General features: G+C 37.1%; 1 protein-coding gene across 8 annotated transcripts in view; it reads left to right on the top strand.

The window, feature by feature from the left end:
- The window catches only part of GRIA4 (glutamate ionotropic receptor AMPA type subunit 4), a 608,284-nt gene that overhangs the window by 26,140 nt on the left and 557,613 nt on the right, over nt 1–24,531 (top strand). The window lies entirely within an intron of this gene.

Here is a 24,531-nt window from a genome sequence, read left to right as displayed (position 1 = left end):
TTGAGCCACAGAAATTCAGACTATTTAAGTCAAAGAACTGTATTCCAGACCTAGTTCAATAACAAAATCAGAATCCAAACCTGGAAGACACTTTTTGAAATCACTTAAATGACAACATTATAATTTATAAAACCTCTCGTATAGCTTATGTTATTTTATTTTCAATACAACCCTGAGAAATAACTAGAAATATTAATCTGGAACCTGGGACTCCTAGCACTAGCCTGGAGCAGTGCTCTTTGGCTGCAAATGGTTTCTGCCACTTCCTAGACATCATGACCTTAAGCAAATTGTTGAACCTTTTTGAGTCTCAGGTTCCTGATCTGCAAAACAGGGAAAATAGTAGCAACCTGAAGGGCTCCTGGGGGCTTTGATGAAGATTTCACCTGTGAAGTGCCTAGCATAGTACCTCCTGTGTGGATCAATCCCACTGTGACTATGATTATTTTGCTACTTGATTATTTTGCTACTTGCCTAAGGTCCCTCAGCCAGTAAGTGGACTCCAAACTGAAATCTTCTTACTCTAGATTCTATGTTTTCTATTCCACAATACACTACACAGACTTAAAATTTCCACTATTTAATATCTCAGATTACAGACAGTCCCCGAATTTCTTAGGTTGCTTTTGTATACATACATAATACCATATGTGAGAGGGAGGTGGGAGGGGGGATTGGGATGGGGAATACATGTAAATCCATGGCTGATTCATGTCAATGTATGACAAAAACCACTACAATATTGTAAAGTAATTAGCCTCCAACTAATAAAAATAAATGAAAAAAAATAATAAAAAAAATAATACCATATGTGGAAAATAATCTTTTGGACTGGCTGCATGATTGTGAAATGAAAACATTGTTAGATATTCTAGGTATAGGTGAATGTTGGAAAAGTTTTCATAAAAACTAATTTTAAAAAGTGCATACTCTATAGTTCATGCACCAGAATTTTTACTAAATGATTTTGAGGGTGTGTAATTTTGGAGTGAGACTTGAAGAATATGCATACCTTTGTCTGTAGAGCTGTGATAATACCTCACACATGTATAGTACGTCACAATGTTTAAAAAATTAGATATACAGAGTTTCTGATAAGTGTGTTGCCAGTTAAAACTACACCTTGAGTCTTTTTCTTAAATATCTACAATCAGATAAAGGGGTCATACTTAAATATTCTATAAAAAAGCACTGTCAGAAACTTCAGAAATAAAGTATCTTTAATTTTCTTTGGAACACAAAATAGAAGCAGGGGAATTAACCTCTCCACAGGAAATTAACTGAGAAAAGTAAAATACAATGCCAGTATTTGAATTACAACTATACTAAGAAATATATGATTTGTGACTTAGGAGAAAGGAAACAATATTGTAAGGGGAAACGTAATATAAAGAGCTGTAATAGTGCTGAAAACTGATGGTTTCACAGTTAAGTGTCAAGCATAAAAATATGCATTATAAAGTTCTTTGGTTTTACTCTAGGAGAAGTGGCTAAGTAAAACTGACATAGGAATTTCTGACAAAGAAAAAACTATGAAGGACATTTTGCAATTTCTGTGGGACTCACAGAGGTGAGTCTCATCCTGGGTTCATGCCATTTCACAGATCATTAGAAGCATGAGAAGAGCCTTTTTGCCTGGCTGAGCTGTGGCAGCATTCCACACAGACTCCCAGCCAGAAAATTCCCTCAAGTGGCCCTCACCATCACGGCACTTGAAAGTGTATTAGTGGCTAATGGCAGATTTTGGCCTTGAATATGAACCAGTATGAACTATTTCTCACATTTTTATTTACAATTTAAATATCAGAGTAGAATCTAACCTTATTTCAACTATTCTCCATAAAATCAAATACTAAAAAAAGCATATATACATTATTGCATGTACTAAGAAACAGGAACGAACAGCACAATCTTCTCTCTCATCTGAGAGTGCTTCCAGAGAACCTGAGAGATGAGTGATACACACCAAACTAGAGGCGCCTCTGCTTCATGCTTGTTACCATGAGTGTGTGCAATGCTAAACACTGGCTCTTGTTTATTGGAATCCTTTAAATGTGAAGGCATTTAAAGGCAGTTTTGGAATACAAAGTGAGCATCTTCTAATACATAGAAAGTGAAAGACAAATGCCTTCTTGTGATTCTTGTTTTCCATCAGTTATTTTTATTAGATGAGTCCCCACATGGCATGTCTAACAGTATAAAATTTTCATGTTTTTAAAAGAAGATAATGTTCATGAAATGCACATTTTAAGGCAATAGTGAACAAAATTTGCAGAAGTATAAATAGTATAATTTTCTAGGTTTTTTTTTCCTAATAACCTTGTCTCTTCATTTTATCCCTCAAGAATACTTCACCATTTTTCATCACACCTTTCATTTTCAAAGTGACTTTTTATTCAGAGTCTTACATTCCTTACCCCATCTGACCTACATACCAAACCAAAATGTCATATATTTTTCTCCTTTTCTCTTCTTTATAGTAATCTATATAGGATTAACCTGGAAATCTGTATAGGGCTAACCTGGAAAAGAGTGCCCCAGCCATTTTCTCTGGTGTTCCAAGGTTTTGAAAGTCTGTGGTCTAAAATCCACCCTCATATAATGCACACCATATGGTGATGCTTCCCCACTGTTTTGACAATGTCATTGTAAACATATGCTTAGGAGAAAGGATGCTTATTTAAGCCATTAAATCCTTGTAAAGAAAAATTCTGGAATGATGACCTGGGATGACAGTACCTCTCAACAATGAGTCACTTCAAATAAACCACAGAGGCAGACGTGCTGATTTCTAATAGCACGTGGCTAGAATTGAACCAGCGCGTTACCTGAGATCCTGAATTCTTATAATGGTATATTTTTGTTACCATCATGTAAGTTTAAACTAATTTCACTGTCACCTGTTAGATGATATAGGTTGATTTTTCTGAAAGAACTAGAGTAGCTTTTATGCCGAGTTGTTATGCAAGAGTGAAATTGTGCGGTTCCTCTCCCAAAGAAATCCTGAAGCTGAAACACTATTGATGGTGAATTGATGTGAAACCAAAGCAGCAGACAGATCATGCTGATATGAATAGGGAGAGATAAGGTGGAAAAGATGGTTCAGAAATACTGTGTTAACTAGAGGCTATCCAGGCCTGCGGGCTTCCCCGGTAGCTCAGCAGTAAATAATCCTCCTACAATTCTCCTGGGTTTGATCCTTGGGTCATGAAGACCCCCTGGAGAAGGAAATGGCTACCCACCCCAGTATTCTTGACTGGAGAATTCCATGGACAGAGGAGCCTGGTGGACTGCAATCTATGGGGTCACAAAGAGTGGGACACGACTGAGCAACTTAGCACCACCATCAATGCCTAGAGTATGCACAAAAAAATACCCAATAAGCAGAGTGTATATGTAGATTCCTTGAATTTGCTGAACACCTGTTGTTCTAAATCTTATTACTTTATTCTGTAAAAACAAAAAAACAAAACAAAACAAAAAACATAAATTCATTTTTTAAATAAATGCAATAATTACAAAGTAATGATATCAAATAGTTTTTCTCCTCAGGAATCTGCACCTTTGAGAGTACTTATATAATTACTGCAAGTATTTGTACCATTTTGAAATAACATCTTCTATTATTCAGCCTTTTTTTTTTAAAGTTTTCATAGTGAAAACTCACTATTTTCATTTATCCTAATCTTTCAAAGTCTCTTTGTTGACCTTAGGTTTTCACACTTTAGCCTCCACAACTTATAGTGAACTACCATTTTCACTTCATCTCTATTCCTGGAGGGAAGTACTTTCTTTCTTTATCCACCTTTCTTTGAATTATTTAAACTCACTTTCTTTAGCTTTTTCAAGGTAAATGAAGACTTTTTCAGTCTTTATTTTTCTGCTTCCTCATCTTTTACCTTTTTTATTAGTGAAATTGTCCACATATTCTTTTCTATTATATACTCTCAGTTCTCAAATTAAAGTACTACATGTAGTAGATAATCAGAAAATATTTACATGAACACTCATTATTTCACTAACCATGCCTTCATTTTCCCTTAAAACAATAGAACAACAAAGAGAGAAACAAATCTTCATAAATAAAGCAGGAAATAGATCTTATCTCACACTTTATGGGAAAGAGAATATTTATTTAATCATATTAATGATTAAGTACACTGATTCTCTCTTTTTTTAATTTTTTGAAATGTTATTTATAATACCTACAATATTATGCTAGCTCCAGATCTACAACATAGTCATTCAGTATTTCTATACATTACAAAATGATCTCAAGAAGTCTAGTTATCATTGTCACTATGCAAAGATATTACAATATTGTTGACTATATTCCCCATGCTTCACATTTCATTTTGTTACTCATTTATTTCATAACTGGAAGTTTGTGTCTCTGAATCTTTCTAACCAATTTCACTCACCTCCCATCTTCTAATCCTGCACCTCTGGCAACAACTTATTTGTTCTATGCATCTTTCAGTCTATATTTTAGATTCCACATATAAGTGAAATGATATGGTATTTTGTCTTTCTTTGACTTATCTCACTTGATATGATACCATCTAGGCCCATCCATATAGTCACAAATGGCAAGATTTCACACTTTTTTTATGGATGAGCAATATTCCATTGAATAGGTATATATCCGTTGTCATAGATAAATTGACCATAAGTGTGTGGGCTTATTTCTGGGCTCCCTATGCTGTCCCATTGATCTAAATGTCTTTTCTGTACCAGTACCATATTGTTTTGATGACTGTAGCTTTGTAGTATGGTCTGATGTCAGGAAGCATAATGCCTCCAGTTTTATTCTTTATTCTCAAGATTGTTTTAGTTATTAGGGGTCTTTTATGCTTCCCTATGAATTTTCAGATTATTTTCTCTAGTTCTTTATAAAGTTTCATGGCATTTCAATGGGAATTGCATTGAATCTGTGGGTTGCTTTGGATAGTATGGTCATTTTAATAATATCAGTCATTCCAATCATGAATTTGAGATATCTTTACATTTTTTTGTGCATCACCTTAAATGTTCTTCATCAGTGTTTTATGTTTCAGAGTATAGGTCCTTCAGATTCCTTGGTTAAGTATCAGTTCAGTTCAGTTCAGTTGCTCAGTCGTGTCCGACTCTTTGCGACCCCATGAATTGCAGCACGCCAGGCCTCCCTGTCCATCAGTATAGTTTTATCTATTTTATCTTCTCTGATGTAATTTTGAACAAAATTGTTTTCTTGCTTTCTCTTATAGTTCATTATTAATGTATAGAAAACTAACAGATTTATGTATATTTATCTTATATCCTTCAACTATGCAGAATTAATTTCTGAGTTCTAATAGGTTTTGGTGGAGACATTATGCTTTTTACATACAATAGCTTACCATCTTCAGATAGTGACAGTTTTCCAATTTAAATACTTTTTATTTCCTTTCCTGTTTTGAATGCTGTGGCTAGGACTTCAATCCAAAAAGTGATAGAAGTGGGCATACTTGTCTTTTTCCTGATTTTAGAGGAAGAATTTTTTTTTTTTTTTTACATTTCAATGTTAAATTGAAAATGTTTTTTTACTTTTCAATGTTAAATTGAAGACTGTTAAATGTAATATTAGATGTAGATTTTTCATAAAGTCTTTATTACTTTGAGATATGTTCCCGCTATAATAGCTTTGATGAGAGTTTTTATAATGATTGAATGTTGAATGTGTTTTGTCACATTTTTTTTGGTGCATCAACTGAGATGATTTTTATACTTCTCTTTGTTAATGTGCTATATCACATTCATTGATTTCCAGATAGTGAACCATCTTTATATCTCTTGAATAAATTCCACTTGATCATGTTGCATGATCCTTTCTATATATTGTTGAATTTGGTTTGCTATATTTTGCTGAGTATTTTTGCATTTATATTTGTCCAAGATATTGGCCTATAACTTCTCTTTTCTTATTATGTCTTTGGTTTTGATATCAGGGTAATGATGGGCTCATCTTATATAATGAAGTTCAGTTCAGTTCAGTCGCTCAGTCGTGTCCGACTCTTTGCGACCCCATGAATCGCAATATGCCAGGCCTCCCTGTCCATCACCAACTCCCAGACTTTACTCAAACTCATGCCCATTGAGTCGGTGATGCCATCCAGCCATCTCATCCTCTGTCGTCCCCTTCTCCTCCTGCCCCCAATCCCTCCCAGCGTCAGGGTCTTTTCCAATGAGTCAATTCTTCGCATGAGGTGGCCAAAGTATTGGAGTTTCAGCTTCAGCCTCAGTCCTTCCAATGAACACCCAGGACTGATCTCCTTTAGAATGGACTGTTTGGATCTCCTTGCAGTCCAAGGGACTCTCAAGAGTCTTCTCCAACACCACAGTTCAAAAACATCAATTTTTCTGGGGGTGATCATTTTCTATAAATTTTTGGAATAGTTTAAGAAAGATAGACATTAGCTCATTATATGCTTAGTAGAATTCCCCTGTGAAGCCATCTGGTCCTGGACTTTTATTTTCTGGCAGATTTTTGGTTATCAGCTTAATTTCACTACAAGTGATCAATCTGTTGAGATTGTATGTTTCTTTCTGAATCAGTCTTGGAATATTGTATGTTTCTAGAAATTTACCCATGTCTTCTAGTTTGTCCAATTTGATGGCATAACTGTTCATAGTATTTGTTTTCTTAAGATTTTTTGTATCTCTGTAATATCAGTTGTAATTTCTCCTCATTTATCTTCTTATTTATGTCTTTTCTCTCTCTCTCTCTCTTTTTTTTTTTTTCCTTGATAAGCTGGTCTAGAGGCTTAGCAATTTTGTTAATTATTAACAAGACAGCCCTTGGTTTTGTTGATTACTTCTATTGCTTTTGGTTTTAATATTTCTTTCTTTCTGCTGAACCTTTAGCTTTGTTCTTTTTCCAATTAATGATAGTTATGTCATTTATTTGAGATTTTTCATATTTCTTCAGGTAATTCTCTATACATACATACATATATATATATATGTATACATATGTGTGTGTATATAATATATTTTGAGGTAAGTCTCTATACATATATATGTATATTTCTTGAGGTAATGTTGACTTATAGCTACACATTAATCTATATTTACTTGTTTTAATTGATAGTCATTTAAGTTCAAACATTCTGAAAGATTCACATTTTTATTCACCTCCCCCACAGTTCATATATTTAACATTGTATTGTATTTTACATCTTCATGTCTAACTCTTAACTATTCATTGCATGTGCAGGTTATTTCACACTTCTTTAGAGTGTGATTTCTATTTGGTTTGAAAATCATTACCAGGGGGCTGTAAGAAACTGAATGTGCATATGCTTATTCCTGGGAACAAGCCCAATAATTGATGTGTCATTTACGATTAGTGTTTCCTTATGGATGTTTACGTCCCCAGATATTATTGTATGATTGTCAGTTTCCATTTCTATGTATTCTTCTTCCTGTAGCCTTTTATTTTCCACCTGAAGAAGAGCCTTTAACAATTCTTGTAAGGCTGGGTTAGTGTTGATGAAATCTCTAATCCTTGCACATCTGGTAACCCTGCTCTCCCCTTCAGCTCTGAAAATGATGGCCATGGTGCACGTATCACAGGCCCCGGGTGTTCCCTCTCAGGACTCAGTACATCATGCCACTCCCTTCTGTCCTGCAAAGTCCCTTTTATAAATAGGCTGATGGCCTTTTGGGGGTCCCCTTGTACATGCCTGTGTGCTCCCTTTAAAAGTCTCTTTATCTTTTGATTTTGCCATTTATGAAATGTCTATACATCTCTTTGAATTCATCTTGCTTGGGATTCTCTGCTTCCTATATCTGGAAATCTGTTTCCTTGTGCAGTTTTGGGAAATTTCAAGTCACAGTTTTATAAAATACACTTTCAACATTTTTTTTTTTTTAATTTTCTTCTCCTTCTTGGACCCTTAGAATAAGAATGTTTGTATGCTTGATGTTGTCCAAACAAATTGTACAATATACTTATTTTTGTAAATGTCTTCTTTTTGCTGTTCTGATTGAATGACTTCTATTAGATTATCTAGCTCTTTTATGCATTCCTCTATATCACCTCCTTTGCTGTTAACTCCTTCTAGTTTATTTTTCATTTCAGTTATTGTTTTCTTCAGCTCTGACTGTTTCTTCTCGCATTTTTATTACTAAATGCTTTGAACTCTTTATCTGGTGAATTATCTCTTTTTATTAGGATTTTTTAGGGATCTTTATTACTCTTTCATTTGAAATTCATTTTTCTGTCTTCTCATTTTAACTTTCTTTCTTTATGAAATAAGATAATAAGATAAAATAGTTACCTATCCTGATCTCGTAGGAATATCCTTTTGTGTGGGGACCACTCTGTGGTCTGCATGTGTCCAGTGGCTGTGGTAAGAGATCTGGATCTGAAGTTAGCACAGGTAACGTCTTCCCCCAGAGTGTTCTGACAGCTACCACTTTGTTGGGAGGCAGGGAGTAGACATGGAGAGATTAGAGCCAGAGCAAGGTTTGAGCCAGGGCTTTTCCCATGCTCCTTGGCAGTCACCACTTTCTTGGGGTGGTGGCAGGCCCAAGGTGCTGGAGTAGAAACCCTCAGAATCACCTCTGAGCTGCTCCTTCTAAGTTGTGCACTCTCCTTGCTGATGACAGTGTTCCCTCTAGTGGACAGCAATACCTGAACAAGAGGGATGAAGTGGGCACCCTGTGCAGTCTGGGGTACGAGCTATGGTGGTCCTGGCCAGTCATTCAGAGTCCCAGGCAGTTTCCAATACTGCTTCTGTGTAAGTGCTGCTAATGTTTTCTTTTGTTTTTTCTTTTTTTTTGCCATATTCAGAGACATTGTCTGGTGCGAGTTAGCTCTATCCCTTCTAGTTGTGCACACTCTCATTTGCAATGTCACCTCTGCACTAGTTGAGAACAATGCTGGAGCAGGTGCCCAGGACGGGCTAAGGTTTGGGCTGGAAGGATCATAACAAGTTGGTCAGGCCAGTTTTCAATCTACTGGCTCTATGTTGTTCCCAGGAATAAGCATATGCACAGTCAGTTTCTTACAGCCCCCTGGTAAGCTCTCATTGATTTTCTTATTTTTTTTTAGGTTCCATAGTTATCAATTTTTTTATTATATAAGTGACTGACATATGTTTAAAATGAGATTTTGAAATGCCAATTTAGTTTGCATATTGTGAGGAGATTTTTTTTTCCCCATTTATTTTTATTTGTTGGAGGCTAATTATTTTACAATACTGTAGTGGTTTTTCTCATACATTGACATGAATCAGCCAAGCCTTTACATGTATTCCCCATCCCGATCCCCTCTCCCACCTCCCTCTCCAGCCGATTCCTCTGGGTCTTCCAGTGCACCAGGCCCAAGCACTTGTCTCATGCATCCAACCTGGGCTGGTGATCTGTTTCACTATAGATAATATACATGCTTTGATGCGGTTCTCTCGAAACATCCCACCCTCACATTCTCCCACAGAGCCCAAAAGTCTGTTCGGTACATCTGTGTCTCCTTTTCTGTTTTGCATATAGGGTTATCGTTACCATCTTTCTAAATTCCATATATATGTGTTAGTATAACTGTATTGGTCTTTATCTTTCTGGCTTACTTCACTCTGTATAATGGGCTCCAGTTTCATCCATCTCATTAGAACTGATTCAAATGAATTCTTTTTAATGGCTGAGTAATATTCCATGGTGTATATGTACGACAGCTTCCTTATCCATTCGTCTGCTGATGAGCATCTAGGTTGCTCCCATGTCCTGGCTATTATTATAAACAATGCTGAGATGAACATTGGGGTGCACATGTCTCTTTCAGATCTGATTTCCTCAGTGTGTATGCCCAGAAATGGGATTGCTGGGTCATATGGCAGTTCTATTTCCAGTTTTTTAAGAAATCTCCACACTGTTTTCCATAGCGGCTGTACTAGTTTGCATTCCCACCAACAGTGTAAGAGGGTTCCCTTTTCTCCACACCCTCTCCAGCATTTATTGCTTGTAGACTTTTGGATAGCAGCCATCCTGACTGGCGTGTAATGGTACCTCATTGTGGTTTTGATTTGCATTTCTCTAATAATGAGTGATGTTGAGCATCTTTTCATGTGTTTGTTAGCCATCTGTATGTCTTCTTTGGAGAAATGTCTGTTTAGTTCTTTGGCCCATTTTTTGATTGGGTCATTTATTTTTCTGGAATTGAGCTGCAGGAGTTGCTTGTATATTTCTGAGATTAATCCTTTGTCTGTTGCTTCGTTTGCTATTATTTTCTCCCAATCTTAGGGCTGTCTTTTCACCTTGCTAATAGTTTCCTTTGTTGTGCAAAAGCTTTTAAGTTTAATTAGGTCTCATTTGTTTATTTTTGCTTTTATTTCCAATATTCTGGGAGGTGGGTCATAGAGGATCCTGCTGTGATTTATGCCAGTATTTTGCCTATGTTCTCCTCTAGGAGTTTTATAGTTTCTGGTCTTACATTTAGATCTTTAATCCATTTTGAGTTTATTTTTGTGTATGGTGTTAGAAAGTGTTCTAGTTTCATTCTTTTGCAAGTGGTTGACCAGTTTTCCCAGCACCACTTCTTAAAGAGGTTGTCTTTTTTCCATTATATATTCTTGCCTCCTTTGTCGAAGATAAGGTATCCATAGGTTCATGGATTTATCTCTGGGCTTTCTATTCTGTTCCATTGATCTATATTTCTGTCTTTGTGCCAGTACCATACTGTCTTGAGGACTGTGGCTTTGTAGTATAGCCTGAAGTCAGGCAGGTTGATTCCTCCAGTTCCATTCTTCTTTCTCAAGAATACTTTGGCTGTTCGAGGATTTTTGTACTTCCATACAAATTGTGAAATTATTTGTTCTAGTTCTGTGAAAAATACCCTTGGTAGCTTGATAGGGATTGCATTGAATCTATAGATCGCTTTGGGTAGTATAGCCATTTTAACAATATTGATTCTTCCAATCTATGAACACGGTATATTTCTCCATCTGTTTGTGTCCTCTTTGATTTCTTTCATCAGTGTTTTATAGTTTTCTATGCATAGGTCGTTTGTTTCTTTAGGTAGATATACTCTTAAGTAATTTATTCTTTTTGTTGCAATGGTGAATGGTATTGTTTCCTTAATTTCTCTTTCTATTTTCTCCTTGTTAGTGTATAAGAATACAAGGTATGTCTGTGTGTTAATTTTATATCCTGCAACTTTACTATATTCATTGATTAGCTCTAGTAATTTTCTGGTAGAGTCTTTAGGGTTTTCTATGTAGAGGATCATGTCATCTGTGAACAGCAAGAGTTTCACTTCTTCTTTTCCTATCTGGATTCCCTTTACTTCTTTTCCTGCTCTGATTGCTGTGGCCAAAGCTTCCAAAACTATGTTGAATAGTAGTGGTGAGAGTGGGCACCCTTGTCTTGTTCCTGATTTCAGGGGAAATGTTTTCAATTTTTCACCATGGAGGGTATGCTTGCTGTGGGTTTGTCATATATAGCTTTTATTATGTTGAGGTATGTTCCTTCTATTCCTGCTTTCTAGAGAGGTTTAATCATAAATGGATGTTGAATTTTGTCAAAGCTTTTTCTGCATCTATTGAGATAATCATATGTTTTTTATCTTTCAATTTGTTAATGTGGTGTATTACATTGATTGATTTGCAGATATTAAAGAATCCTTGCATTCCTGGGATAAAGCCCACTTGGTCATGATGTATGATTTTTTTAATATATTGTTGGATTCTGTTTGCTAGAATTTTGTTAAGGATTTTTGCATCTATGTTCATCGGTAATGTTGGCCTGTAGTTTTCTTTTTTTTGTGGCATCTTTGTCTGGTTTTGGAATTAGGGGGATGGTGACCTCATAGAATGAGTTTGGAAGTTTACCTTCTTCTGCAATTTTCTGGAAGAGTTTGAGTAAGATAGGTCTTAGCTCTTCTCTAAATTTTTGGTAGAATTCAGCTGTGAAGACATCTGGTCCTGGGCTTTTGTTTCCTGGAAGATTTCTAATTACAGTTTCTATTTCCTTGCTTGTGATGGGTCTGTTAAGATCTTCAATTTTTTTCAATTTACCAAGGCTAGATTTATGGCCAAGGATGTGATCTATTCTGGAGAAGGTTCCGTGTGCACTTGAGAAGAAGGTGAAGTTGATTGTTTTGGGGTGAAATGTCCTATAGATATCAATTAGGTCTAGCTGGCCCATTGTGCCATTTAAAGTTTATGTTTCATTGTTAATTTTCTGTTTAGTTGATCTATCCATAGTTGTGAGTGGGATATTAAAGTCTCCCAGTATTATTGTCTTACTATTAATTTCCCCTTTCATACTCATTAGCATTTGCCTTACATATTTTGGTGCTCCTATGTTGGGTGCATATATATTTATAATTGTTATATCTTCTTCTTGGATTGATCCTTTGATCATTATGTAGTGGCCTTCTTTGTCTCTTTTCACAGCCTTTATTTGAAAGTCTATTTTATCTGATATGAGTATTGTGACTCCTCCTTTCTTTTGGTCTCCATTTGCGTGAAATATTTTTTTCCAGCCCTTCACTTTTAGTCTGTATGTGTCCCTTGTTTTGAGGTGGGTCTCTTGTAGACAGCATATAGAGGGGTCTTGTTTTTGTATCCATTCAGCTAGTCTTTGTCTTTTGGTTGGGGCATTCAACCCCTTTACATTTAAGGTAATTATTGATAGGTATTGTCCCATTGCCATTTACTTTGTTGTTTTGGGTTCTCATTTTGGGTTCGTGTTTCTGTGTTTCCAGTCTAGAGAAGATCCTTTAGCATTTGTTGGAGAGCTGGTTTGGTGGTGCTGAATTCTCTCAGCTTTTGCTTGTCTGTAAAGCTTTTGAATTCTCCTTCATATCTGAATGAGATCCTTGCTGGGTACAGTAATCTGGGTTGTAGGTTATTCTCTTTCATTACCTGAAGTATGTCCTGCCATTCCCTTCTGGCCTGAAGGATTTCTATTGATAGATCAGCTGTTATCCTTATGAGAATCCCTTTGTGTGTTATTTGTTGTTTCTCCCTTGCTGCTTTTAATATTTGTTCTTTGTGTTTGATCTTTGTTAATTTGATTAATATGTGTCTTGGGGTGTTTCGCCTTGGGTTTATCCTGTTTGGGACTCTCTGGGTTTCTTGGACTTGGGTGGCTATTTCCTTCCCCATTTTAGGGAAGTTTTCAGCTATTATCTCCTCGAGTATTTTCTCATGGCCTTTCTTTTTGTCTTCTTCTTCTGGGACTCCTATGATTCGAATGTTGGGGGGTTTCATATTGTCCCAGAGGTCCCTGAGGTTGTCCTCATTTATTTTGATCCTTTTTTCTTTTTTCCTCTCTGCTTCATTTGTTTCCACCATTTTATCTTCTACCTCACTTATCCTATCTTCTGCCTCCATTATTCTACTGTTGGTTCCTTCCAGAGTGTTTTTTATTTCATTTATTGCATTATTCATTTTTAATTTGACTCTTTTTTATTTCTTCTAGGCCTTTATTAAACATTTCTTGCATCTTCTCAATCTTTGTCTCCAGGCTATTTATCTGTAACTCCACTTTTTTTCAAGATTTTGGATTACTTTTATTATCATTATTCTAAATTCTTTTTCAGGTAGATTTCCCTGTCTCCTCCTCTTTTGTTTGACCTGGTGGGCATTTTTCATGTTCCTTTACCTGCTGGCTTTTTCTCTGCCTTTTCATCTTGTTTAGATTGCTGTGTCTGTGGTGGGCTTTCTGTATTCTGGTGGTCTGTGGCTCCTTTTTAATATGGAGGTTTCACCCAGTGGGTGGGGTTGGACGATTGGCTTGTTAAGGTTTCCTGGTTAGGGAAGCTTGCGTTGGTGTTCTGGTGCGTGGAACTGGATTTCTTCTCTCTGGAGTACAATGGAGTGTCCAGTAATGAGTTTTGAGATGGGTCTTTGTATTAGGTGTGACTTTGGGCAGCCTGTAAGTTGACGCTCAAGGCTATGTTCCTGCGTTGCTGGAGAATTTGCGTGGTATGTCTTGCTCTGTAATGTATTGGCTCTTGGGTGGTGGTTGGTTTCAGTGTAGGTATGGAGGCTTTTGGATGGTCTCTTATTACTTAATGTTCCATGTAGTCAGGAGTTTTCTGGTGTTCTCTGGTTTTGGGCTTAAGTCTCCTGCCTCTGGATTTCAGTTTTATTCTTCCAGTAGTCTCAAGACTTCTCCAACTATACAGCACTGATAATAAAACTTCTAGGTTAATGGTGAAAAGATTCTCCACTGTGAGGGACACCCAAAGAGGTTCACAGAGTTACATGAAGAAGAGGAGGGGGAGGAGGGAGATAGAGTTGAGTAGGAGGAGAAAAAGGGGGACTCAAGAGGAGAGAGACAGATCTATGCAGTTCTCTGTTCCCAAAGTGTTCTCCATAGCCCAGACACCCACAGAGATTCACAGAATTGGATTGGGAAGAGGAGGGGAAGGGAGGAAATAGAGGTGTTCTGAGGTAGAAAACAGAGAGTCAAGAATGGGAGAGAGTAATCAATACACTCCTATGTAAAAATGGGTACTGAATATTGGATTCTTAAGTGTCCAAAATTGATATCAAATACTGAAAAACAAAAATTAAAAATCTAGAGTAGAGGTTAGACTCTTAAAAATACAATATACAATATTAAAACCAAAAACAAAAACAAAAAAAAATTTAGAAATATATATGTAGTTTGGTTTAAAAATATGGCTTCTTTTTTTTTTTTTTGCAAGGTTATAGTGAAATGAGAATGAAAATTAAGGAGTAATAGAGGAGTAATAGAGGACTTTAAAAGAAAATAAGAGAAAAAAAGTAAAACAAGAAAAAAATTTTTTCCTAATTAAAAAATAGTAAAAATATGTGAAAATGAAAGTTAAGGAATAATGGGGGAGTAATAGGGAATTTTAAAAGAAAATAAAAGAGAAAAAATAAAAAAAGAAAAGAAAAGAAAAAAAATTTTAATTAAAAAAAAAAGTAAAAATATATCTAGGAATTTCTCTGGAGCTGTCACGGTCAGTGTGGGTTCAGTTCAGTTTCAGATAGCTCTTCGTTCCAGCTTACACTTCTCAATATCTGTAGGCCCCTTCCAGTGTAGTTGGTGTTATCTACAGGGGTTTTAATCTGTTGCACTGGTCCCTTCTGAAGTGGTTCCCTTTGTTTATTTGTCTTCTGTTTGCCGGTCTCTTCAGTGTCTAATTTCCACCCTGACACAGGCGGGTGGAGATGGTCTCTTGTTTAGGTTCACTTGTTCAGTCGCGCTGCGGGGAGGGAGGGGTGCTGCAGGCAGATATCGCTGGCATGTGTGGGGAGGACCCACAGTGTTCCAGCCACACTGGGTTTGCCCCCAGTCACGGCTGTGTGCTCTCCCCATCTATATTGCTCAGGCTCCTGGCTGCTCTATATGGAGAGGGCCCTGCATTGCCTGCGGTTCCAGTTTTCGGGTATTCCACAAAAGCGTGGACTCGGTTGGGCCTGCGTTTTGTGCCTTCCCCAGCCCGAGCAGCTCAGGCAGCCAGGAGCTTGACAGGCGCACTCTCCCCAGGTGCGGTGCACCTTCTCCCCTCTGTGGTCCCAGCCTCAGTTTCTGGGCGCGCCGGTCGGGTGCTTGCGCCTTGTGTCTATTCTTGGGAGCTGGCCTCTAGCTGTGACCCTCCCGGCGGATGTCGACCATCCAGAATCTCAGGAAGTCTTTGGTTAGAAACTGGAGGCCTGTTTGCAGTTTGATAGGGGGTGCCGTCTCTGGGGCCGAGTTTGCCCCTCCCCCCCCATCCTCCCACCCCGCCTCCTGCCTCTGGTGGTGATGGGTCGGTCTGCAGCTGGCTAGCTCTTCTCTGGAATTGCTCAATCCCTTTGTTCTGCGAATGGGCTGGCAGCGTGTTTGGGCCAGTTAATTTTCTCTCTCTCTCTTGCTATCCCACAGTTTAAGTTGTTATCTCATGTTAGCTCCCTCCGATTGCCCTCAGGGCATTCAGGCCCAGTCCTTACCCTAAGCAATGCCGCCTGCTCCTCTTGTTCCTCCCCCACCCTTGTGGTGGATGCGAGCGTCTGGGGTACTTATCTGCTGGGAGTTGCTTTTAGGCGTGCAATCTGTGGGTTTTATTTATTTTTCCTCCCATTTAGGTTGCCCTCTGAGATTCAAAAACTTCCCCCAGACCCGCCACTGAGAGGGTTTCCTGGTGTTTGGATACTTTCTCTATTACGACTCCCTTCCCGGGATGGGTCTCCATCCCTAGCTCTTTTGTCTCTCATTTTATCTTTTATATTTTGTCCTACATTCTTTCAAAGATGATGGGCTGCTTTTCTGGGCACCTGATGTCTTCTGCTAGCTGTCAGAAGTTGTTTTGTGAAGTTTGCTCAGCGTTCAAATGTTCTTTCGATGAATTTGTAGGGGAGAAAGTGGTCTCCCTGTCCTATTCCTCCGCCATCTTGGCTCCTCCCCTCTCACTGATTTTCAAACCAGCTAAGAGGACTCATTTTCCCTGTGTCAGACCCCAGGCATGGAGTACACAATATGTGGCTTGAATCACTCATTCCCTGAGCCTATGATATGTCCCTCCTCTTTCATGTCCTCTGCTAGGGGTGTGGGACTTGACCTCCTCCCTTAAATTACTTGGTTTCATATGGATCTTTCTTTACAGTTTTGGCTGTAGAAAAGCTTTGCTGACAGTCTCCAGATTGTTTTCAATGTTGCTCGATATGTAGATGTATTTTTTCATGTCTTCACTGGAGAGGTGAGCTCAGCATCTTCCTACTCCTTCATCTTGATCTACCTTACAATTGATATTTTTTTTTAATAAAAAATATAATGTATTTGTTTTCAGTTCAGTTAAGTTCAGTTGCTCAGTCATGTCTGACTCTTTGGGACCCCATAGACTGCAACATGCCTGCCTTCCCTGTCCATCACCAACTCCCAGAGCTTGCTCAAACTCATGTCCATTGAGTCAGTGATGCCATCCAATCATCTCATCCTCTGCCATCCCCTTCTCTTTCTGCCTTCAATCTTTCCCAGCATCAGGGTCTTTTCCAATGAGTTGGTTCTTCCCTTCAGGTAGCCAAACTATTGGACCAACAAATTCAGCATCAGTCCTTCCAATGAATATTCAGAACTGATTTGCTTTAGGATGGACTGGTTTGATATCCTTGCAGTCCAAGAGTCTTCCCCAACATCACAGTTCAAAAGCATCCATTCTTTTGTGCTCAGTTTTCTTTATGATCCAACTCTCACATCCATGCATTACACCTGGAAAAACCATAGCTTTGACTACATGGAACTTTGTCAGTAAAGTAATGTCTCTGATTTTAATATGCTGTGTAGGTTTGTCATAGCTTTTCTTCCAAGGAGCAGGTGTCTTTAAATTTTATGGCTGCTGTTACTACCTGAGGTGATTTTGGAGCCAAGGAAAATAAAGTCTCTCACTCTTCCCATTGTTTCTCCATATATTTGCCAGGAAGTGATGGAACTGGCTGCCATGATCCTCATTTTTTGAATGTTGTGTTTTAAGCCAGCTTTTTCACTCTTCTTTTTCACTTTCAACAAGAGGTTCTTTAGTTCTTCACTTTCTGCCATAAGGGTGGCATCATCTGCATATCTGAGGTTATTGATATTTCTCCCAGCAATCTTGATTCCAGCTTGTGCTTCATCCAGTCTGGCATTTCACATGATGTACTCTGCATATAAGTTAAATAAGCAGAGTGACAATATACAGCCTTGACATACTCCTTTCCCAATTTGGAAAATTTCTCATGGGTTTCCTGGGTTCTGGTGTGTACAAGGTATTGTTTAAGTCCTCCAAGCATCTCTGGTGGGTATGTGGTTTGATTCTAAAGGCAGTTTCACCCATCCTTCTGTCCTATTGGAGCTTCTCCTTTGCCGTTGGCTGTGAGGTATCTTTTTTGTGGTGAGAATCAGCATTCTCCTTTAGAGGGTTGTTCAGTGGTTAGTTGCAATTTTGAAGTTCTCACAGAAGAAGATGAACACACGTCCTTTACTCTACTATCTTGGCCAGATCTTCAATTCACCTGTTAGGCAATTTTTGAAATTCAGCTATAAGAAATAAAACAATTAAAATTGCAGTAATTAGACTACTAAAAAATAAATATATGCATACTAGTTTTACTGTTTTAAAAACGCTTATTTTGTAAACTATGTTGTGCTGCTTTGGATTAACATTTTGTTTTAGACCTTTTCCCAATAAATTATCCAAAAATATTGTTTTAATGATCAACTAATATTTCAATCAATGGAAGTTAATAGTATATTTAACTGATATTTTTAAAATGGTTTAATTTTTCCAGTTTATAACAAATTTAAGTAACAATTTGGTCATATTCCTGCTTATTTCCATTGGGTTTGTTTATAGAATTACTTCATTAAGGAGCCTGCATATTTAAAGGCTCTTGATACTTACTGTGAAATTGCTTTCCAGACAAACAAATATGGCCATCATTAGTGTATTATGACATACTTTTTGTCACACTATATATTAATTTTTATTTATTTTTTAATTGGATGGCTGTTCATAGTTAAGTATTTTCATTTTGTTTTGCTTTCTTTGTTATGTATTTTAAACTACATTCCCTTTGCTCAGTTTTTACTTTTCCCTTAATCTAGCATGAAAAAAAAATTGGATTAAATTAATCGGTTTCAACTCAAGCAGAACATATTTTATAGCATTGTTCTTACCCTAATTATTATTTTTATTCATGATGTTTAAAATTATGCAACTTTGCTATATAAGCTTTTAATGAGCACTTACAAATGTTTGTGAGTGTCTATCCAGTGTTGTCATGATAATATTGAAGAAACTAAAAGTAAAATAAAATAGAACTTTGATTTATCATTTAAATCTAAAATTTATTAGCATTTAATGAATAAGTAATATAGAATAAGTATTAAGTTTATATGCATAGGAAAATTCTGAAATTAGCAACTATATTAATTTTTAATTAGAATTTAATTTCTATCAAATTTAGATCTAGTGGTCATGTAACCTAAATTGTTGTATTACATTGGGCTTTTGCTTTCTACTTACCCTAGCCATTATCTTCTCTTTGATGTTATTTTCCAGTTCAATCTGGTCACTGATGTTTATTTTAGTAATTATATGAGCAGAAAATTGAGAAGAATTTTTATGCTTAATGGTTTAGCTGAGGCTAGTACTGAGAGCATTAATATGGTAATAGACTTGATAGGTAAGATATCTCCGATATGGGAAATTGTTTTTAATATCCAAATAATTCTTAAATACAACAAAATAGAGCATATCTTAACAAATATATGGGCCAGCATATGATATCATTCTATGTCATCCCTTGTTTCGGTCATGTGGATCCTATGGGCCCTATGGTGATGTCATTCACCAATTTCATTCTAGCCCATATAAAATTGACACCTGTCTATCCTTCAGTACTTTGCTGTATGAAAAAAAGTTCTCCAGTGAGTGTTCTGCTAGTGGTCCACAAAGCAGTGTTACCTGTATTTCATTCCTTGCAAGATACAAAATTGCCCTTTCCAACCCTCCTTCTGTGCTTTCACAGAAATACACATTTGTAGGAGGAGGCGTGGGCAGCAAATAAGTTAAGAGCCCCCATTGCATTAAACAGTCACCAATCCATCCTGAGGGATACCCATTATTCACAAAACAAAATTGGACACTCTGACTATGTTAAATGGTATGCTGAAATTTCATCCATACAGTTGGATCACATCCAGCAATCCTTGGGGTGTTAAGGGGTGATCCTTATCCCAAATTAGGGACCTAAACCTTGACAGTCATATAAAAACTTCAAAGGCATTAATTAAACTACGCCATCAATATTCTTAATTTTTAAGCAAACATATAACTAGCAAAAGAAGCCCTCCTCTCCTACTTTACCAGTCACTAAAGTTCCAGAAAAGAACAGATGTATCTAAATTGATCTAGACCACATGTCTTAGATCCTAAGTTTAGGCTTTCTATTGGACTCTATTAATGCAAGATAAGTTTTATTATATAGTTTACTCAGAGACATCTAGCTTAAAATATGGTTTGTTTTTAATTCTGATTCAAATCCAGGTCCTACACATTCTATAAACATTTAGGTAATTTGTTTAGGTACAGTATTTCATATTTCTTCCTATGATTTTTGTTTTGAGTACTGGTCATAGTTCAATACAACATGTTCAATACAATACAGTATGTTTGATATATTCACCATTTTATCTGCTTCTTAATTCCTGAAAATATTCTAAACATTCAAGGGAATGATGGTAATATCAATGTAGTATAGGAACATGAAAAAGATGACACTGTAGAAATTATTTTTAAAAATCTCTCCTTTAGAAAATGCTGATGTCTGTCAATAGTCAACATTATTTAACCAGTTAAAATGTCCCTGTCTTTTCTATTTTGATCCTATGTTTCCTTTTGATTTAATTAGAGATTTTAAAAAGATTCTAAAATATGTTCTGCTGAAGTGCCAATAAATTAGATGTACCTCATTTTCCTGATCTCCTTCATTGGAATTGGTGGGAATCATCCTCATAGCAGTAATGTAGGTACTACTAGTAGTTGTAGATGTGAAAGTAACAGTACTTGTAACATTGTGTTACATGCAGTTATTCCTGCTGCAGTTTAACTAAGTTACCAATATAGCTTAGTTATACCAGTATAACTTAGTCAGATATAAAGCTCAGTAAGAGAAGAGTTCTGCATAGAAAGATTTTTCAAAGGAAGTTGCTGAAAACCTGATTGCTTTTGCCAAAGCTGGAAAAATGGCAAAATCCAGAAATGCTCCTTGACAGGAGGTCAACTGATTTGGAAAGAAAGTGGGAAGAAATAAACCCAAAATGCAGCTGTCCTTTGCTTCAGGCCCTGTTTACAGCTTCCTTCAAGCAAGTGAATAACTAAAGCATCCAGTTTAAAGAATCAGGAGAGGATTCCAACGGAATCTGTTTAAACAGGGAGAAGAAATAAAATAATCCATCAACATTATTTTGTAGCAGTTAACAAGAATGAATGGAACTTCTCTAAGTCATAATTAAACAGTATAAAAACAACAAAAGCAGCAAATAATATCATAGTAACTCTGTAAAGTTTCTGTTAAATTGGCAAAAAACAGATATAGCATGCAAAGCACAAATGAGTGTTTATTTAAATGTATATTCTAAGATATTAGGAAAAAAACTAAAAAACAGGTGTTTGAACTTATAAGAAAATTAGACTATGATATCTATGAAATGAATTATAAGAGTGAAAAAAGAACATAAAGAGTTTAAAGGGAGCTGGCAAAATTAAGTAAAACATTTGATCAGAAAAGCAAAATCACCTCAAAGCTTAAACCTACATTAGCAACATCAATAAGTAGAATCAGCATTTTTAAAGAAAGAAGAATAGAGTGGAGAATATATCACACAATGAAGAGTTGCAGAACCAGAACCTAAGAAATGATGGATTAGCTATTATAGGAAGATAATTATAGGTTACCTAACCTATAGGAAGATAATGTTGGTCAAATATATAAATAATTGGCGTTTTTAAAGATGAGGAAAGAATGAAAAAATGAATATAATGAAGTTCCAGATATGGAACAATGTTCACTTTTAAGTTCTGTGTAGTAAAATCTTGTTATATTTTGTGAAATAAAGCTCATGCTTTATGGCAAGACAAAAAAAAATTAAACATAAAAAAAGCTTCCTCTGCCTTTTGGCTTCCTCTATCCCCTCTGCTCTGCACAGTGTATCTGCCTTATGCATTGACCAGATCTCTCCCATCGACAGAAATACCTGTGTGCTGAGGTATGTTTAGTCATTCAGTCATGTCCGAATCTTCACGACTCCATGGACTGTAGCCTGATGGGCTCCTCTTTCCACAGGGATTCTCCAGGCAAGAATACTAGAGTTGGTTGCCATAACCTCCTCCAGGAGATCTTCCTAACCCAGGTCTCCTGCACTGCAGGCATATTCTTTACCATCTGAGTTTCCAGGGAAGTCCATGAATACTGGAGTGGGTAGTCTATCCCTTCTCCATGGGATCTTCCTGACCCAGGAATTGAACTTGGGTCTCCTGCACTGCAGTTGAGGGGGGTAAACAGTTAATCATGTGTACTTATGTGTACTTTTCATACTGTTCATGGGGTTCTTAAGGCAAGAATACTGAAGGGGTTTGCCATTCCCTTCTGCAGTAGACCACATTCTATCGGACCTCTCCACCATGACCTGTCTGTCTTGGGTGGCCCCACATGGCATGGCTTAGTTTCACTGAGTTAGACAAGGCTGTGGTCCTGTGATCAGATTGGCTAGTTTTCTGTGATTATGGTTTCAGTCTGTCTGCCTTCTAATGCCCTCTCACAACACCTACCATCTTACCTTGGACATGAGGTATCTCTTCACGGCTGCTCCAGCAAAGCGCAGCGCTACTCCTTACCTTGGATGAGGGGTATCTCCTCACGGCCGCCCCTCCTGACCTTGAATGTGGAGTAGCTCCTCTTGGCCCTCCTGAACCTCCAAAATCACTGCAGATGGCGAGTGCAGCCATGAAATTAAAAGACGCTTCCTCCTTGAAAGGAAAGTTATCACCAACCTAGATAGCATATTAAAAAACAGAGACATTACTTTGCCAACAAAGGTCCGTCTAGTCAAGGCTATGGTTTTTCCAGTGAATGTGAGAGTTGGACTGTGAAGAAAGCTGAGCGCTGAAAAATTGATGCTATCGAACTGTGGTGTTGGAGAAGACTCTTGAGAGTCCCTTGGACTGCAAGGAGATCCAACCAGTCCATCCTAAAGGAGATTAGTCCTGGGTGTTCATTGGAAGGACTGATGCTGAAGCTGAAACTCCAATACTTTGGCCACCTGATGTGATGAGTTGACTCATTGGAAAAGACCCTGATGCTGCGAGGGATTGGGGGCAGGAGGAGAAGGGGACGACAGAGGGTGAGATGGCTGGATGGCATCACTGACTCGATGGACATGAGTTTGAGTAAACTCCGGAAGTTGGTGATGGACAGGGAGGCCTGGCGTGCTGGGATTCATGGGGTTGCAAAGAGTGGGACAGGACTGAGTGACTGAACTGACTGACTGACTGATACTTTTTCAATGGTTACTAAAAATAGAAAGGTCTTACCAGACCCACTCCCACAACATAGGAAGATTAGTCAGAAAGTTTGTGTTAAGAAGGAGAAACACATTCTCAAGCAAGATACATTGTTGTTATATAGTAGTACACAGCTTAATGAAAAACATAACCTTGAGCAAGAATATGTTCTTTTCCGGTGTAATCATTAGCTCTGAGCTTAAAGAGAGTTAGTTTTAGGCAAAATAGATTGTTGCCATAACAACTCAGAGCTCAAGACAAAAACTGTCTTATGTGACTTAGACAAAGGAATGTAGGGGAAAAAAAAGACTTGTCCTTTTCTCCTCCTCGAGTGCCCTGCACTCCTTGTCAACCTACCTAAGAATTAACTCTCTCACTAACTGTATGTGTTGTGTGCTAAGTCGCTTCTGTCTTGTCCAACTCTTTGCAACCTTGTGGAGCCAGCCAGGCTCCTCTGTCTATGGAATTCTGGTAAGAATACTGGAGTGAGTTGATGTGCACTCCTCCAGGGGATCTTCCTGACCTGGGAATCAAACCTGGGTTTCTTAAGTCTCCTGCATTGGCAGGCAGGCTCTTTACCACTAGTGCCATCTGGGAAGCCCGTACTAATTGTATGGTTACTTATATGTAAAACAATATAAAAAAATGCAATGATCAATAAAAAAGATGCAATGAATCAAGACATAAATCACGACTTTGCTCTTTCTAAAAATAATCTTAGAGGATGTATTTCAATAAACAAACATTTTTTTAAAATAAGTAAGCTTATTTGGAAATTTATGATATTGAATATCTGGAGATAAATGTAATTGTTTAAACAATATTAGTCATAAACTCTAATAATTATTATTGAAAGTGGAAGAAGCTTTAATTCTTAAAATAAAGTGTAATAGTAAATTAAATTAAACTCACTGTTACCAGAAAACAATTTGTTTCAAAAGTGGAGATTAGTAAGTACATTTCAGAGTGGAGTGAGTTATAATAGACACAGTTAACAGCTTAAGTTGGTACATTAAGAAATAAGCATATTATTTAGAGTGACAATTTATACTCTAAATTACTAGAAGGCTAAAGAATATGCAAATTGTAACACAACTGATAGAAATTAAAGAGAATATTAAGGAAATCAAGAAAATAAAAAAATATATAAAATGGAAAAAATTGTTATAATAATATAATTTGATAGCCTCAATTATTAGCATATAATGTTTATGTTGTATAAAATGTTTTGCATTCTGAAGAAAACACAGTCTATTCAATTGCCTCAGAGAGTTTAAAAATATATATATTTGCAAAGATCTTAGAAAATACCAAAAAGAAGGCATAGAAGGAGGGAGGGAGAGAGAGAAAGATTCTGGAATGAAAAAGGAGGGAAGGATAGAGCCAAAAAGGGAGAAAAAATGTCTAGGTTTCAACAACCCCTTGAGCAGGTACTGTTATTATGGCCACTTTATACTCATAGATTGCAGAACAGAGAGTTAACAGCTTTGCCTAAGGTGTCACAGATTATGAGAGGC

Source organism: Cervus canadensis, chromosome 11 (assembly GCF_019320065.1).
Source record: "Cervus canadensis isolate Bull #8, Minnesota chromosome 11, ASM1932006v1, whole genome shotgun sequence".
Lineage (NCBI taxonomy): Eukaryota > Metazoa > Chordata > Mammalia > Artiodactyla > Cervidae > Cervus > Cervus canadensis.
This window is presented reverse-complemented; position numbering and strand designations above follow the sequence as displayed.